Below are 15443 nucleotides of genomic sequence, written 5' to 3'. Positions count from 1 at the left end.
CAGACGGATGACTTATTTGAGGAGTTTATACTTGCCCGCAGCAGACGATTTTATACGGGATCGGGATACACAAACCCACCTACGACCCATTCCCTGTCGTTACTCAGGTTTTGGTATGCAGGAGGGACAAGGAGGCTGCAGAATCTTCCTCTTTGTCCTGGCCTAACTTCTGGAATGCTTAAGTTATGGCACGGAACTACAGCAGATTTTAACAATTTTCTGCAGGAAGATCAAGGAAACGGGTGTAAAAGTTTCCCTTATTTAGTTCTTCCTGTAAAAAACATATGTAAGTTACGACTGGGAATCGATGGTAATACAGTATGTGTGAGAATTTCGTCCCAACCGATAACAGCTCTAGTACTGCGAAGAGGATAGTGAAGGTTGCATCTCACTCCACTAGTTCGAACTGTCAACTATAGATCCATGAGATCGACGGTTGATTGCAAGAAAACATGCATCATCGTAGTAATTTGGCTAAATCGTGTAACGGTATCAAGACTAAACAAAGATAAGTAATATGGCAAGGAAGGTAACCCGTATTTGCTGCCACCCCGGCCCCTTACCTATGCCCGGTATAATCACCCGGCGGCAGCAGCAATCAACAAAAAAGCTGTCATGTACGCATCTTACACTCCCCCTCCCTCCGTGTGACGTACTTGTGACGTCAATGGGGGATGCATCCGGTTTTTTTTATACTGGCCTTTTACTCCCTGGCTGTGATTATTTGAACTGAGGCAGCTCCGGGGAAGTAGGGGAAAAGAAGATAATATATATATATATATATATATATATATATATATATATATATATTATTTTCACGTTTTACTTGCATGTATGTTTGTACTACTACTCGTATGTACCACATTTCTATTTATATAACTGTGGGAGCGTGTGTTTATTTGTGTATGTATCACCACTCATCCATACCAGTAAGCACACAATATTCCGCAAACACAAAGCCGTCAGCATCAACACACACACACACACACACACACACACACACACACACACACACACACACACACGCACATTGAATAACCCATGTAACCTTGCCATGAGTACATCACATGCAACTTTTCTTATTTTTGTTTTTTTCACTTCCTTTTTCATTTTCCTTGGAGACAACAGTTATATGCGAGTGTGTGTACCAGGATATGGGTCTTCCCGGGTCTGCTCTGGCCGCTGCTGAGGAATATTGCTGCATTATGCTTGGCTGAGTGTGGCTGGAAGAGAGAGAGAGAGAGAGAGAGAGAGAGACAGACAGACAGACAGACAGATGAGAAAATAGATAGATACGTATATAGAGAGGGAGAGAGAGAATGTGTAGATACATAGATGGACAAATAGCTGGATAGATAGACAGATACATACATACATACATATAGACAGATAGATATAGGCAGGTAGATGGTGTGTGTGTGTGTGTGTGTGTGTGTGTGTGTGTGTGTGTGCAGCAGTGAGTCATGATAGCAATGCCCCGTCTTTTCTTACTATTTTGTTTTGTTTTCTTTAAATTATTAACACTTTATGAAACACGTAACCTCTCTCTCTCTCTCTCTCTCTCTCTAGACCTTGCTTATAGGTAGCCAAACATTTCCGGAAGCGTTAGAATTTCGCTTCATGGATTTTGCTTTCCAGATTTGTAAAGGAGTAATTAAACACACACACACACACATACACACACACACACTTGACAGAGGTAAAATAAAAGATGATCAATTGCTGTATGTTAAATAATAATAATAATAATAATAATAGCGGGAGTAGAATAGAGTTGTACTAATCATGAGGGGATAATGCTACTATAACCTTTTTTATTTTTATCTGATGGAACTAGGTCACTCCCAAAGATACTAAGTCGTGGAGGTAGGAATGAGTCTCCTTGGTTACTAGTCAAATTTTCTCTCCGATCTGACTACATCTGGCCACCAACTAAGCTGAAATTAGGAATCTTGGTCAGGGGGAAATAAACGCCCTGTAATATTGACATCCAAGCTCCCATGATTCACCCTCAGCCCCCATGATTCACCCTCAGCTCCCATGATTCACCCTCAGCTCCCATGATTCATCCTCAGCTCCCATGATTCACCTTCAGTTTCCATGATTCACCCTCAGCTTCCATGATTCATCCTCAGCTCCCATGATTCACCCTCAGCTCCCATGATTCACCCTCAGCTCCCATGATTCACCCTCAGCTCCCATGATTCACCCTCCCGTAATTCACCTTTGGCGTTAGCTGGGATGGAGTACTAGAGTTGTCCCCACCATGAGAGAGTTTACTTAGAGATGGAACAAGAACGAGAAAACTTCAAGCCACAGCAGGAGACTGTGAAACCTGAGTGCGAAGATTGAATCATACCATAGTTAGCCCTAAAACGTTTTTCTGTAACTCTCCCGGTTACTATGACAATTCTTTAGCTTAGAACCTCCTCCTCTTCCTCCTCCTCCTCCTCCCACTCCCGAAAAAAAGAAAGGTCCATCTTGTCCACTCCGAGCGAGGTGTTGGGTGGGAAAGATATAGAGCAACCTAGCAGATAATGCGAAGTAAAAAATAAATAAATAAAAATAATATGAAGTAGCGAATTAGCCCGTCGAGAGCAGTTAAGGCCATTGCAGAGAGAGAGAGAGAGAGGAGGAGGAGGAGGGAGTACAAGCAGCACAAAAACAGGAATTGTTAGCTGTGATTATTTTTTACATACTAGGATCAGAGTAGGGCCATTTACATACAGGGGAAAAAATGTAAACGTAGGGATCATTCATACGATATTAGAAAGGAAGTAGTCATTTAAGTTACATACAGAAAAAAAAAGCGTGAGTAACAAATATTCATCAGATATTGGGATGAAAGTGGAGTAATTTCAGGTATTGAGGAAAATATTGTAATTTGAAACGGTAAAAAATATTTTAAGTTTGTCCTGTTAGCCTCTTGTAGGAAAAAAAAAAAAGGTGAGAGTTGGGATTATTCAACACAAAGGAATAAAGCAGGGTCATTTATGCCTAGGAAAAGAGTGCGTGAAATTAACGTGAAGAAAGCACGGGTCTGAAATGAGTCACGGGGGTGCGGGGTTGAGCGCCACCTTCCTATTGACGCCGTGACTATTCTTCTGCCAGGGGGACTTCCCGCCTCTCTCTCTCTCTCTCTCTCTCTCTCTCTCTCTCTCTCTCTCTCTCTCTCTCTCTCTCTCTCATTTATAATGTTCATTACAATGACTGGTGCGGGAGAGGGGTGCCCACGCTCGGTGGCACTGACATAGCTGGGTGGCTCCGCTGCCTGGTTATGCAAAGGCCCCTCATCCCCGTCCCTATCCCCTGAAAGGAGGAAAATGGATGCAGGAAGGGGGACTGCTTCGGCTTGCAGTGTACTGGGTTCGTACTTCAGGTGTACCGAGGGTTACAACTACTGCTACTACTTTCCTGGCAGATTTTTTTCTCTTTTAAGAGGTCTTTCATCGTCATGGGTGTTATATGTAATCCCTATGAACACCTTCAGTAGGGTGACGTCCTCGGGCTGAAGGAAATAAAAAGGAAAAGAATTATGACATCCTACCGAAGGCGTGAACCATTCCTGTAATTCCTGAGTCACTCCAGCAGTTAGTTTTACCCAGAGATGAAGTCGCTTTTTATTTCCCGCCATATCTTGCCTGTCACTGTAGCGTATCTCTATCGCTGTCAGGTGCTGTTGCGATCTCTCTCTCTCTCTCTCTCTCTCTCTCTCTCTCTGGGTTGGGATTCACGAGTGCAGTTACAAGAGACTCACGAACATACTTACAACGAACTCCTATCGTAAGTACAGGATCGGAATTCACAAAGAAACTTAATGCCGTCTCGTATTTCAGAACTGATTTTTGCGGGAAGAATTAAAAATAAGAAAAAATGCGTATTCATCTTTCTTTAATATTCCTGGAAGTTTATTCTCAGAGGAAAATTGTTATTATTATTATTATTATTATTATTATTATTATCATTATTATTAGTGACTGCAAGAACAAGAAAAAGCGCTGATTCATACTTTTGTTCCCCCCCCCAAAAAAAAAAAAAAATCGAGCTATGAAAGGGAAATGAGCGTAAGATTTTGTTCGTGAGTTTATCCCATTATTTTTCTTTTTTCTTCCTTTCTTCTTCTTCTGTTCTTCTTCTTCTTCTTCTTTTTATTCTTCTTAGTCTTCTTTTTTCTTCTTCATCTTCTTTTTCTTCCTCATTTTGCAGGAAGGACAAGGGGACTCTTTCCATCCCTTATTCTTTCCGCAAAAAACAAATCCTACTCACGCGGGGAAAAATTATCGGGATCTGTCCGAAAATGTGTGTGTGTGTGTGTGTGTGTGTGTGTGTTGTGATGCAAGGTCTTCGTGTCAGCACCTTGTCCAACAGTATCTTTTGTTTGTTGCCATTCTCTCTCTCTCTCTCTCTCTCTCTCTCTCTCTCTCTCTCTCTCTCTCTCTCTCTCTCTCTCTCTCACTTTTTCTAAATCCAGGTGACTTTATTCTTTATAATGCACTACTTTATTTACTGCCTGAATATCCCACAAGGCAGTATTATTGTGGCATGTGCAAAGTTATGCTAGTCAGGAAGAAGTGCTGGAGCGTCCTTGACCATCTGTAGGGCGTGAATGTTGCACTGTCCCTGAGTTCTCTTTCGTGTTTAGTTCTTGCTATGGCTACACTAATACATCCAGCTTATAGGAAAAGAGCCACGAAGCAATGGAGGAATTAATGACGTTTGCATTTAACCCATGCAGTTAAACAAAGTATATTTAATTCTGAGTAAAATGCAGTGTAGAGAAAAAAAAAAAAAAGTCCGCGGGCTAAAGAGGTTAAGGATTCTCTGTGGGTTATGTAGACTACAAAGGGTAAGATACACACGGCAGGATTCGTGAAAGTGTAGAAGAGTGTGTTTGGATGGTTTGGTCCCACAGAGTATAGGCCATTTTATGGTGATGAGTTGGTATGAGAATGAGGGCGGAAGGAAGCGTGAAAAGACAAGATTATCAGGCATGGGAAGTGAATGAATGAGATGAGGCAACAATAGGACTGATGATGGATAGAAATGGATGAATGAAATATGTACAGTATGGAAATGCACGTGACAAATTAGTTGCGTCCATTTTTTTTTTTTTTTTTCTTTTAGCAACGTCGGAAGCGAAGCTATTGTGACCGAATTCTTTTCTCTGAATACATCTGTTTGTGAATGTATCTTAACAGTATAACTCATGAATGCCTGATCCGATTCGAATACATATTGGTACATACATTGTGTTCGCATCTGGGAAGAAATTTTGATTTCTGTACAGATCGATCAAAGTTCAGGGTAATGGGCCAAGGTGGAAGCGCGGTGTTATCTCATGAATGCCTGATCCTGTTTGGATCAGAGTTGGCTCATACATTGCGTGTGAGAATGGAAAGAAGTCATTCCTTTTAGGTACCGATCGACTGGAAGGCAAGGTCACGGAAGTTCAAGGCCCAGTGTCGCTGTGCTCTCTACTCACCGTTGTTTTGGAGTTAGCAGCCGATGGACTGGAGTCTACCTCACAAGCATTGCGAGAGCGACTTAATCATGGAAAGGACATGTTGGTGTACATCGCTGACTTTGGAATGAAATTTAAAGTTTGAGGCATGAATATTGAGTGAGATAATTCCACGTACAATATATAATTGTCCGATGGTAGGTTGCTGTAGTCCAGAACATTCAAGGGCAGGTGACTGACCTACTCCTCTTATAGAAAAATAAAAAACAGAAGGCACCTCTTAGCTATTCTGAATGAAGCTCACAACACTTGACCTTCACCCGGACAAGTGATTTGGACCAGTGGATCAGCAGACTTTCACATACTAGCACTTGTTTTATCTTACCTGATGCAGATATTATACTAGGAGGTAGAAAATGTTGGCAGGACCGTTATTTAGGGAAGAGTTTGAGGTGCTGTATGTGTGTGTGTGTTGCCGCATGAGGAGTAACGTCGTGGTGGTGGTGGTGGCTGTGGTGGTGATGTGTGACAGAGATGCTGGTGTGTGTGTTAGAGGTGTGTGGGAGTGTGTACTGGTGTGTGGTGGTGTTGGTGGTGATGTTGATGGTGTGTACTGCTGCGTGATGATGGTGTTGATGCCTGATGGTGGTGGTTGTAGTGTGCGATGGTGGTAGGAAGTGTGTACTGATGTGTGGTGGTGGTGTTGATGGGGTGTACTGGTATGTGGTGATGGTGGTGGTGATGCTTAATGGTGGTAGTTGTAGTGAGCGATGGTGGTGGTGGTAGGAAGTGTGTGTGTGTGTGTGTGTGTGTGTGTGTGTGTGTGTGTGTGTGTGTGTGTGTGTGTGTGTGTGGTGACTGGAAGGATGTGTCAGGTGGTAGTGGTAGTGGCGGTAGTAGTGTCTGATAGTCTGTAAAAGCGCGGCAGTGATGATGATGGTGGAAGTAGGAAGGAAGGAAGTGTGAAGTGTGGAGTTGAAGTATAATAGTAGGAAGGAAGTGTGGCGCTCCCCTTCCCCCCTCCACCACCCACACACACCTCAGCCACGTCACATAGTAGGAAGTTTTTGCCACAGCCGTCACAATGTCCAAACTCTCTTTCTTTTTCTGAGAACGTGAAATGCGTCAATCTTTGCGTCACGTCACTTAGGTTGTCTCTGAGATGTCGTCATAATTGGGTAGATTGATATATTTCCCTTAAATTGGGTAGATCTTATATGTTCGTGAAATTGGATGCTTCTTAACATGTCCTTTAAATTAGTTAACTAAATCGTTTATGTTTGGTAACTCTTAAATATTCCTTAAATTGGGTATACAGTAGTTGTGATAATCCTAAAATTGGGTAGCTCTAAATGTTCCTTAAAATGGGTACCACTTACATGTCCTTTAAACTTGGTAGATGTGGTTTGTACCTTAATTTGGGTACCTCTTGCATGTCCCTTAAATTGGGTAGATGTGATCTATCCCTTAAAATGGGTGCCTCTTAAATGTCCTTAAACTGGGTACCCCTAATGCGTGACTTGAACTGGGTATGTCTGTGTCGGATTCACGCATTAACTTTAAGACAATTTTCGTGTCGTATCTAAGATGTTCGTAGGAAGGGCGAGGCGAGAAGAGCACATTGTCCTTCCGTCTGTGTGTGTGTGTGTGTGTGTGTGTGTGTGTGTGTGTGTGTGTGTGTGTGTGTGTGTGTGTGTGTGTGTATACGCATGTACTGTATGTGTGCGAGATAAAGCAACTTGAGTCATTGTGTGTGTATGTGTGCGTAACTGACTGCGTATGTATGTGTGTGTGTGCACGTGTGCGCTGACGATTTGCCAGGTAGAAGCAAGTCGAAGGTCATTGTGTGTGTGTGTGTGTGTGTGTGTGTGTGTGTGTGTGTACTATACAACGTTCAACAATCCCATGTCCCCGCACACACTCTTGATTTTTTCATGCTCATCCCTTACTAAATTTTCGCACCCGTACGTTAATGTGGCCTTCATACAGTCTTCCTGCAGCCTCAGTACTCAGACCTCTGTTGCATAATTATCAAGACTTTCATGGCACCAACAGCAGTACTGTCCACTCCTTTTACGCGTTTGCCCCTCATGCTTGGCACTGCACCAAGGTGCTTGAACTCTTTCACCAATTTCAGTGTCTACATTCAACAGCAAAACTCAGTCACTTTCTGTATAAACAGTTACGGTTCTATTTGCTTTCAAGACATCGTCGTTCAGACACTGAAACATGTAATGCCGAATAATTGTACTGTCCATAGACTACATTATGTTAGGTGCTAGAGAAGGACGCCATGTGATGCCACCGATGGAGAATGGTAGACTACGGAGGAAGGGCAGCTTCAGCAGTCAGCCCACTGGGTTCACGTTTTCAGATGAACCAGGGGCTACAACATCAGTATAGTAGGGTGTGCATGGTGTGTGCACGTGAGTTCCCTCTGGCGGTCACCCGCGGCACGTTTTGGCTCTTGGCTGGACGGCTAACGAGATGTGACATGGTTAAAGACATAAACCAAGAAGTCAAAAATGTACATTCAGCAAGTTACAGTGAGATTTATACATAAGCATTAATACCGTAGGCTAACCGGAAACATTTTTTTTTTTTTTTTTGTCAAACACAAGCTGTGGGGAAGTCAGGAAAGGAGCCTGGGCCTGAGGGTGGGAATGAATAGGAAAATAGGCAGAATGATGAGAGAGGGAAGAAGAGAGAGCTTAGAGCAACAGGCGGAACTGGTCGATCACGGTATCTCAGTTTGGGAAGACGCTAATAGTGAAGGAGTTAATCAGGACTAAACCCGCATATAACCCTTACCAGTGCTAAAAATTATAAAAGTTATGTGACACGCCAATCTCAAGTCTCATCCACCACTATACTCAGTCCACTTTCACTTGGCCTTACCGTCTTTCCATCTTGAATACTGAGCTGTAACAAGAAATTAACACTAACAAATGGTGATAGTAACGAGAAAATAAAAAATGATGGAAAGAATGCCGTGCTGAATAAAATTACTTGATGGTAGCAACGATATGATATGAAAGACGTTCTTGGGTTGATGAGATAAGCAAAAGGCGAAATTTCTCAAAGCTGGCAGGAAAGACTAAATCAAAACACACACACACACACACACACACACACACACACACACACACAAAGACATCAGACCTTCATAACTTCTCAGCAGTTTATTTATCTTCATAGTTTTCTCACGTTCTTGGCCTTGTCAGTGTGATTACATATATTTTCTTCCCATCACCACATTTGATTAATTATGAAAAAAAACTCAATAGTGAAAGGGTTAGGAATAATATCTTTTTTCCTCTTTACTACTGTGACGTCGATTTTATTTATTTATTTAATTATTTATTTATTTACTGCTTTTGTCAGGCGATTTTCCTTACCGTAAGGGAAGCATCTTTATTGGGAGGGATTTAAAATAACTTGCCTTTAACCATGCAGTGCCTTGAGGTCTTGTGTGTGTGTGTGTGTGTGTGTGTGTGTGTGTGTGTGTGTGTGTGCTTTCTTTTGCTTTATTGTACACCATTTTCTTTCCTTTTTCTTTAATTTTCTTTCTTTCTTTCCTTTGTTTTCATTTTGCCACTCCAAGGCGATTCTGCTCAGAGAAGGGGTAAATATTTTCACGTTCGCCCCTTTCAGTGTTGTTGTTTTTCCCCTGCATTTTAGGTCCTAGTGACTTATGATTTCCTGGGCTTTTTTTTCTTTTTTTTTTCCTGCTTTGAACATTTCCTGATTTCTGATAGCTAACGTTTGTGTTTAGCTTTTCTTTTTTATTTTTGGTAGCGTCATGCGGTCAGATGGTAACTAGAGCTTTAAAAAGATATAAGAAGCAGAAAAGAGGATATAAATGGGTTGTTCTGAACATAAATCGTTAAAGAAGAGGTGTTAGGGGACCTCCTTACCTGACGAGATAGTCCTCCTTCCGTGGACAGGGAGGGAGTTGTGGGGCAGGGAGGGAGTTGAGGGGCAGAGAGGGAGTTCAGGGACAGAGAGGGAGTTCAGGGACAGAGAGGGAGTTCAGGGACAGAAAGGGAGTTCAGGGACAGGGAGGGAGTTCAGGGACAAAGAGCAAGTTGATGGACAGAGAGCGAATTGAGGGACAGTGAGGGAGTTCAGGGACAGAGAGGGAGTTGAGGGACTTTCGTATAACCTGCTAACGCGTCCACCGCCCAGTTATATCGGTGCCACCACGTGAAGGCGTCCCTCTGCTACGTGGAAAAAAAAATCTCTCTTAAGTTCAATTAGTCTGTCAGAATTATGAATAGAATAAGACAGAACTGTCACCTTCATGCTTAGATTGAACTGAGGGTGTGGTATTAGTGATTATGATGGTGTTGATGATGATGATGATGACGAGGAGGAGGAGGAGGGGGAGGAGGAAGAGGAAGAAGAGGAGGAGAAGGATGTGGAGGAGGAAGATGTGTGGAACTATCATGGAGGAGTAGACTGTAGCACCAGTCGAACAGGGCAGTACTCCCGAGGTTGATGGCAAGCTGGTGATAGGGAGCGCTGGAGCTCCCGTTTCACCAGCCCTCAGGACTTGATCCTGACCATCTCCCTTTTCTGAACATTTTCAGTGCATTCATTTACACAGAGAGTAGGCCAGCATGCTCACATAATACCTCTACCTTCAACTGTCTACACCACACTACATGCGCATAACATATCACACCTTCTATTCACATCTTTAGTAATGGCCGCTGCAATCTTAATATCAAATGAGGTGGTACCTCGGATTGCCACCACCGGCAGGGTAGGGCTGGAGGCACAGGGTCCTCCCGGTCGCCATCAAGCGACTGTGCCGGCAGCGACTGTTGCTACGAGTATTTCCGGGAATGCTCGTCGGCGAGGAGGTGACGATGCGGCCTTATTCTTTACCAACATCCGCGGCCTTACCACAAATTTAAACTCGGTTCATTTTTTCCTTCAGTCCATATCCCCTTTGGCCCTTTTCCTCACAGAACCACAAATCTCGCCCTCTACCAATATATCTCCATTTTGTTTTCCCGGTTACCATCTCCTTACAAACTTTCGTAACAAGGGCGGCACCTGTTGTTATATCAAATCCCAATATGCAGTTGACACTATTTTAAACTTCACTTCATCCAGTTTTGATTACTCATTATATAAATTAAATTGTCAAAACATTACCAAATATATCTGTGTAGTTTATCGTTCCCCCAATGCTTCTTCGGAACCCAGTGTATTTGATTCCATATCCACTCAGTTGAGTAACCTTGACCTTGCCCTTGACAATGAAATTTCCATTTTGGGTGATTTTAACATACACAGTGTTGAATGGTTATTGCATTCTGCCCGGACTGACGACACTGGTCTAGAATGCGAGCTGTTTGCGGAATCGTTTAATCTCACCCAGTTGGTAAAGCAACCAACCAGAATACCTGATAATCCTGACCATAATGCCCATCTCTTGGATTTATTCTTGACAAATAATCCAGATCAATACAGGATAGAGGTACTGTCACCACTTGGATCCTCTGACCACAATCTCATCAAAGCCTCATTAGTTAACCCTCCTACACCTCCCCATTCTGAACCTGTCAGGGTGACCCGATGGCACTTTGACAGGGCAGACTGGGATGGATTTAGAAATTATCTTGCTGATATTCCATGGCAGTCTTTCTTCTCTAGTGATCCCAATTCTACCCAGTCCCACATCTGCGACTTAATACTAGCTGGTATGGACTTATTCATACCAAGTCAACAATTCACTAAAAGATCAAACTCTCCAAAATGGTTTGATGGCAATTGTGCCAGAGCAACAGCCCAAAAGTCATTAGCATATAACTCTTACTTAAAATCAAAAACATCTGAATCACTCTCACAATTTAAAATTGCTAGAAATCATGCAAAAGCTGTAATAAATCTATCTAAATCAAACTTTCTTCAAAAGCAAGCATCAAAACTACTTAACAACCCTAATGACAATAGAATATTCTGGTCAACTCTTAATTCTTTCAATAATAACTTTAACAAGTCATCTTCCATTCCACCACTAAAATCTTCAGATGGCAATATTACAAATGACCCACGTGGGAAAGCAGATATCTTTGCTAGTACCTTTGCCAGAAACTCTACCATAGATGATACCAGCCAGAATGTCTCAGTACTGGAACTTGATTCTCCCGAAATTGCCCCACTTAAAATACAGACAAGATATGTAAAATCCATCCTAGACAATTTACCTACCAACAAAGCTCCAGGCCCAGATGGAATTCCGCCAATTGTTTTGAAAAAGTGTTCCCCTGAACTTGCCTCTGTCCTAGCTAAATTATTCAGACTATGCATACGTATTTCTTTATTCCCAAATTCATGGAAAGAAGCCAATATCCACCCAGTTCCGAAGAAAGGAAGTTCGTCTGACCCCTCCAATTACAGACCAATAGCTGTCACATCTTCTCTTGGTAAGGTATTTGAAACTTTAATTAATAAGCATATTGTTAAACATCTTGAATCCAACAACTTAATTAGTGATAGACAATACGGTTTTCGCCACGAAAGATCCACCATTGACATACTCAATCTCTTAACTCATACCATCCATCAATCTATTGATCTCTTTGGAGAAACTCATGCAGTAGCTCTTGATATCTCTAAACCTTTCGACAGAGTATGGCACCGTTCCCTGCTGTCCAAACTCCCTTGCTATGGATTAACGTCTTTTGTTCCTTTGATTTCTTCTTATCTTAGTGACAGGAAAATAAGAGTAAAAGTAGATGATGTATATTTGAATTTCCACTCAATTAACGCCGGCGTGCCGCAGGGCTCAGTTCTGGCGCCAACCCTATTTCTGGTTCATATTAATGATCTCTTATCTGTCACTCACAATTCCATTCACTCATATGCAGATGACTCAACACTACATAGTTCATTCACACTCAGACATCCATTTACAAAGTCTAATATCTCTACCTCTCAACTCAGTACAGCCATCTCCATAAATCAAGATCTATCTACAATCAGTGAATGGGGACAAAACAACCTTGTCTCTTTTAATGCTAGTAAAACTAAATATATACAGTTTACTAATAGACAGATATTGCCAGATTCGTACATTACCTTCAATGCTACTAATATTCCCATCTCCAAAAGTATTGAAATTCTTGGTGTCTCACTTAACAGTGCCCTCAGCTGGACCTCTCATGTCAGATCACTTGCTAAAACCGCCTCAAAGAAACTTGGATTATTGTACAGAGTCCGTAACTTCTTCGCCGATGAGCAGTTAGCTATAATTTATAAGAGTCATGTGCGCTCTCAGCTTGAATATTGCTCACCCTTGTGGAATGGTTGTGGTGAGGTTGCATTAAGACAACTAGACAAAATTCAGAATAAAGCTGTTAGAATCATTAACAACCCTGCCATTACATATAAACTACCTCCCCTGCAAGTAAGAAGGAATGTTGCCTCCCTTGCATTATTTTACAGATATTTTTTTGGCAAATGCTCAGACGAAGTTGCGTCCATGGTGCCACCTCTCTATGCCTTCCCTCGTGCTACACGGGCATCTGGTAGCGCTCATGACTGGAATGTCACTCAACCATATTGCAGAACTTCTGCCTATCAGAATTCTTTCATTCCCCGAACACTATCTCTCTGGAACTCGCTTCCCCAGAGTTGTTTTCCTCCAAATTTCAACCCACAACTGTTCAAGTCTAATTGTTACAGATATTTTATGAACAGAGGACACCAGTAATCTGGTGTATGGATTATTATTTTTTTTACCCATTTGTTTTTCCTTCCTCCGTTCTGTTATTTATAAAAAAAAAAAAAAAAAAAGTATGGTGTCTATGCTTTTTCTTTCTTTCTTTCTTTCTTCATTTCTCAGTACTACCTCACACCAACTCTCAAGTGGAAACTAAGACTGGGATGATGGTGATGATGATGATGTAATTCAAGTAAAACTGCCATCCAGGTCTTGAAGTTCAGTAATGCCCTCTACAAACCAGAATAGTACTTGGCAGCCTAAAGAAAAGAAGGTCCATTTTGTTTTTGTTTTTATTGTAACCACTGTCATCATGTAGGTATTTTCATCCGTGTTATCTCCCATATCTGATATATATATAAATGTAAATATACACCTGAATTATTTATAAAGTTTGTAATTATAATATTTTAGTAGTAAATTTTGGTTAATGAAAGCGATTGGGTAGATAGGGCTGGGAATCGGGGTGGGTCTGGTGATGGGAGCGACCTGCTTCCTGACCACAATGGTGGGGCTGTGGGGGAGCCTGGCCTTCCTCCATTACCACATGGCCGCCCCACCCCTGTCTAGCATCTTTACGCCCTTCACCCAGGGGGGCAGCTGGGAGCCCGAGGACCCACTTGGCATTGAGAGGCGTCGGCTGGACAGTCACGAAAAACGCCTGCTGGCCTTCCTCGTGCCCCATAAACTCCTGGGGGTTCGCTGGGAAGACGTGGGTGGGTGCCAGGACGTTTTGGATGGGGTGCGACGCCAAATCGTCTACCCTCTGTCATACGCCGCACTCCACCCTTTCAGGCTGGGTCCCCTACTGGCGCCCCCCAAGGGAGTGCTGTTCTACGGGCCCCCGGGGTGTGGAAAGACCATGCTAGCCAAGGCCATCGCCACGGAGGTTCAGGCGAATTTCTTGAACCTGGACATCTCGCTGGTTCGAAACATGTGGCAGGGAGAGACGGAGAAGCTGGCCAGGGCGGTGTTCACTCTGGCACACAAACTGGAGCCATGCATCATCTTCCTGGACGAGGTGGACTCCTTCCTCTCCATACGCGAAGAGCACGACCACGCCACCCACGCCGCCCTCAAGGCCATCTTCCTGCAGCAGTGGGACGGCCTCATGACGGACCTGGAGGCGCGGGTGTTGGTTCTGGCCGCCACCAACAGAATGGACGCCGTCGACCCCGCCGTGCTTCGCCGCCTGCCCGTCAAGTTCAAGATCCCCAAACCCAGCGCAGCTGATCGGCGACAGATCCTGCTCATCCACCTGCGGGACACACAGCTGGCCCAAGATGTGGATGTAGAGGAGCTGGCCGAACTAACCGAGGGCATGAGCGGATCTGACCTACAGGAGGTGTGTCGCTGCGCCAGTGTCCGCCGACTGGTGGACTACATGGCCGAGAGCAGCGCAGGTCCCGAACAGCGCCCCGATAAGGAACTGCGCCCCCTCACCATGGATGACCTCATGGAAGCCCTCCAAACCATCCAAAAAACGGACCGGCACTCGTCGCTGGTACGGGGCATCTTTAACTGAGCCTCTCACACCCTCACCCTCACCTTCATACTCACCCTCACTCATCCTCGAACTCACCCACGCACCACCTCACACACTTAATATCTTTTGTTGCTGGTTTAAAAACCTTGTAATCATCTGCGCTAGTCTGACTACGCAATTCTGTCTCTCTTTCTTTTCAGTGGAAACAAAAGACTTGTTCCGTAGCTGCAAATTTTTCACGTAACATGTTAGATTTAGTGTTTTAATTACATCCCTTACACCAGCGTTTCTTAACCTGGGGTGCTAGCACCCCCAGGGGTGCTGAAATCATTTTAGGGGGTGCTGGAAAATGCTGCATTATTGTTTTTTTTTCTTATTGGTTTTGCTTAGTTTTGGCATCTTTGATTTTTTCAGAATGTATAAAATAAGCTGTTAGGCGGTACGTCACTTCCCTTTGCTTTAACCCTGCAGTAGTGTAGCAACTGTAGTCCCAGTAACCAGATGTAAAGGGGTGCTGGACTGGGACCTTATTACAGGGCGGTGCTAAGGACGGAAAAGGTTAAGAAACGCTACCTTACACGTATCGGTCAAGGAGGCTACGTAGCAAGTTTTCCATAGCAGTTTAATTCTGTATAGCTATTTAAACAATCGCTGTTGAGAGCAAAACGATACAAATAGCGCAAAGTATACTATTATAGGGTAGTTTACAAGATACCCCAGTGGTTTACGAAGAGCTGCAAGAAAGCCTATTAATATGG

General features: G+C 43.2%; 1 pseudogene; it reads left to right on the top strand.

Annotated features, from left to right (window-relative positions):
* The first annotated feature begins 13704 nt into the window (after positions 1-13704).
* LOC145400989 (outer mitochondrial transmembrane helix translocase pseudogene) lies at positions 13705-14724 on the top strand (annotated as a pseudogene).
* Positions 14725-15443: the final 719 nt, after the last annotated feature.

The sequence above is a fragment of the Coenobita brevimanus genome, chromosome 54 (genome assembly GCF_032717465.1).
Source record: "Coenobita brevimanus isolate Jiangsu-jjx chromosome 54, ASM3271746v2, whole genome shotgun sequence".
NCBI classification, from domain to species: domain Eukaryota; kingdom Metazoa; phylum Arthropoda; class Malacostraca; order Decapoda; family Coenobitidae; genus Coenobita; species Coenobita brevimanus.
The sequence above is the reverse complement of the archived record's forward strand: the minus strand, read 5'-3'. Positions and strand labels throughout refer to the sequence as shown.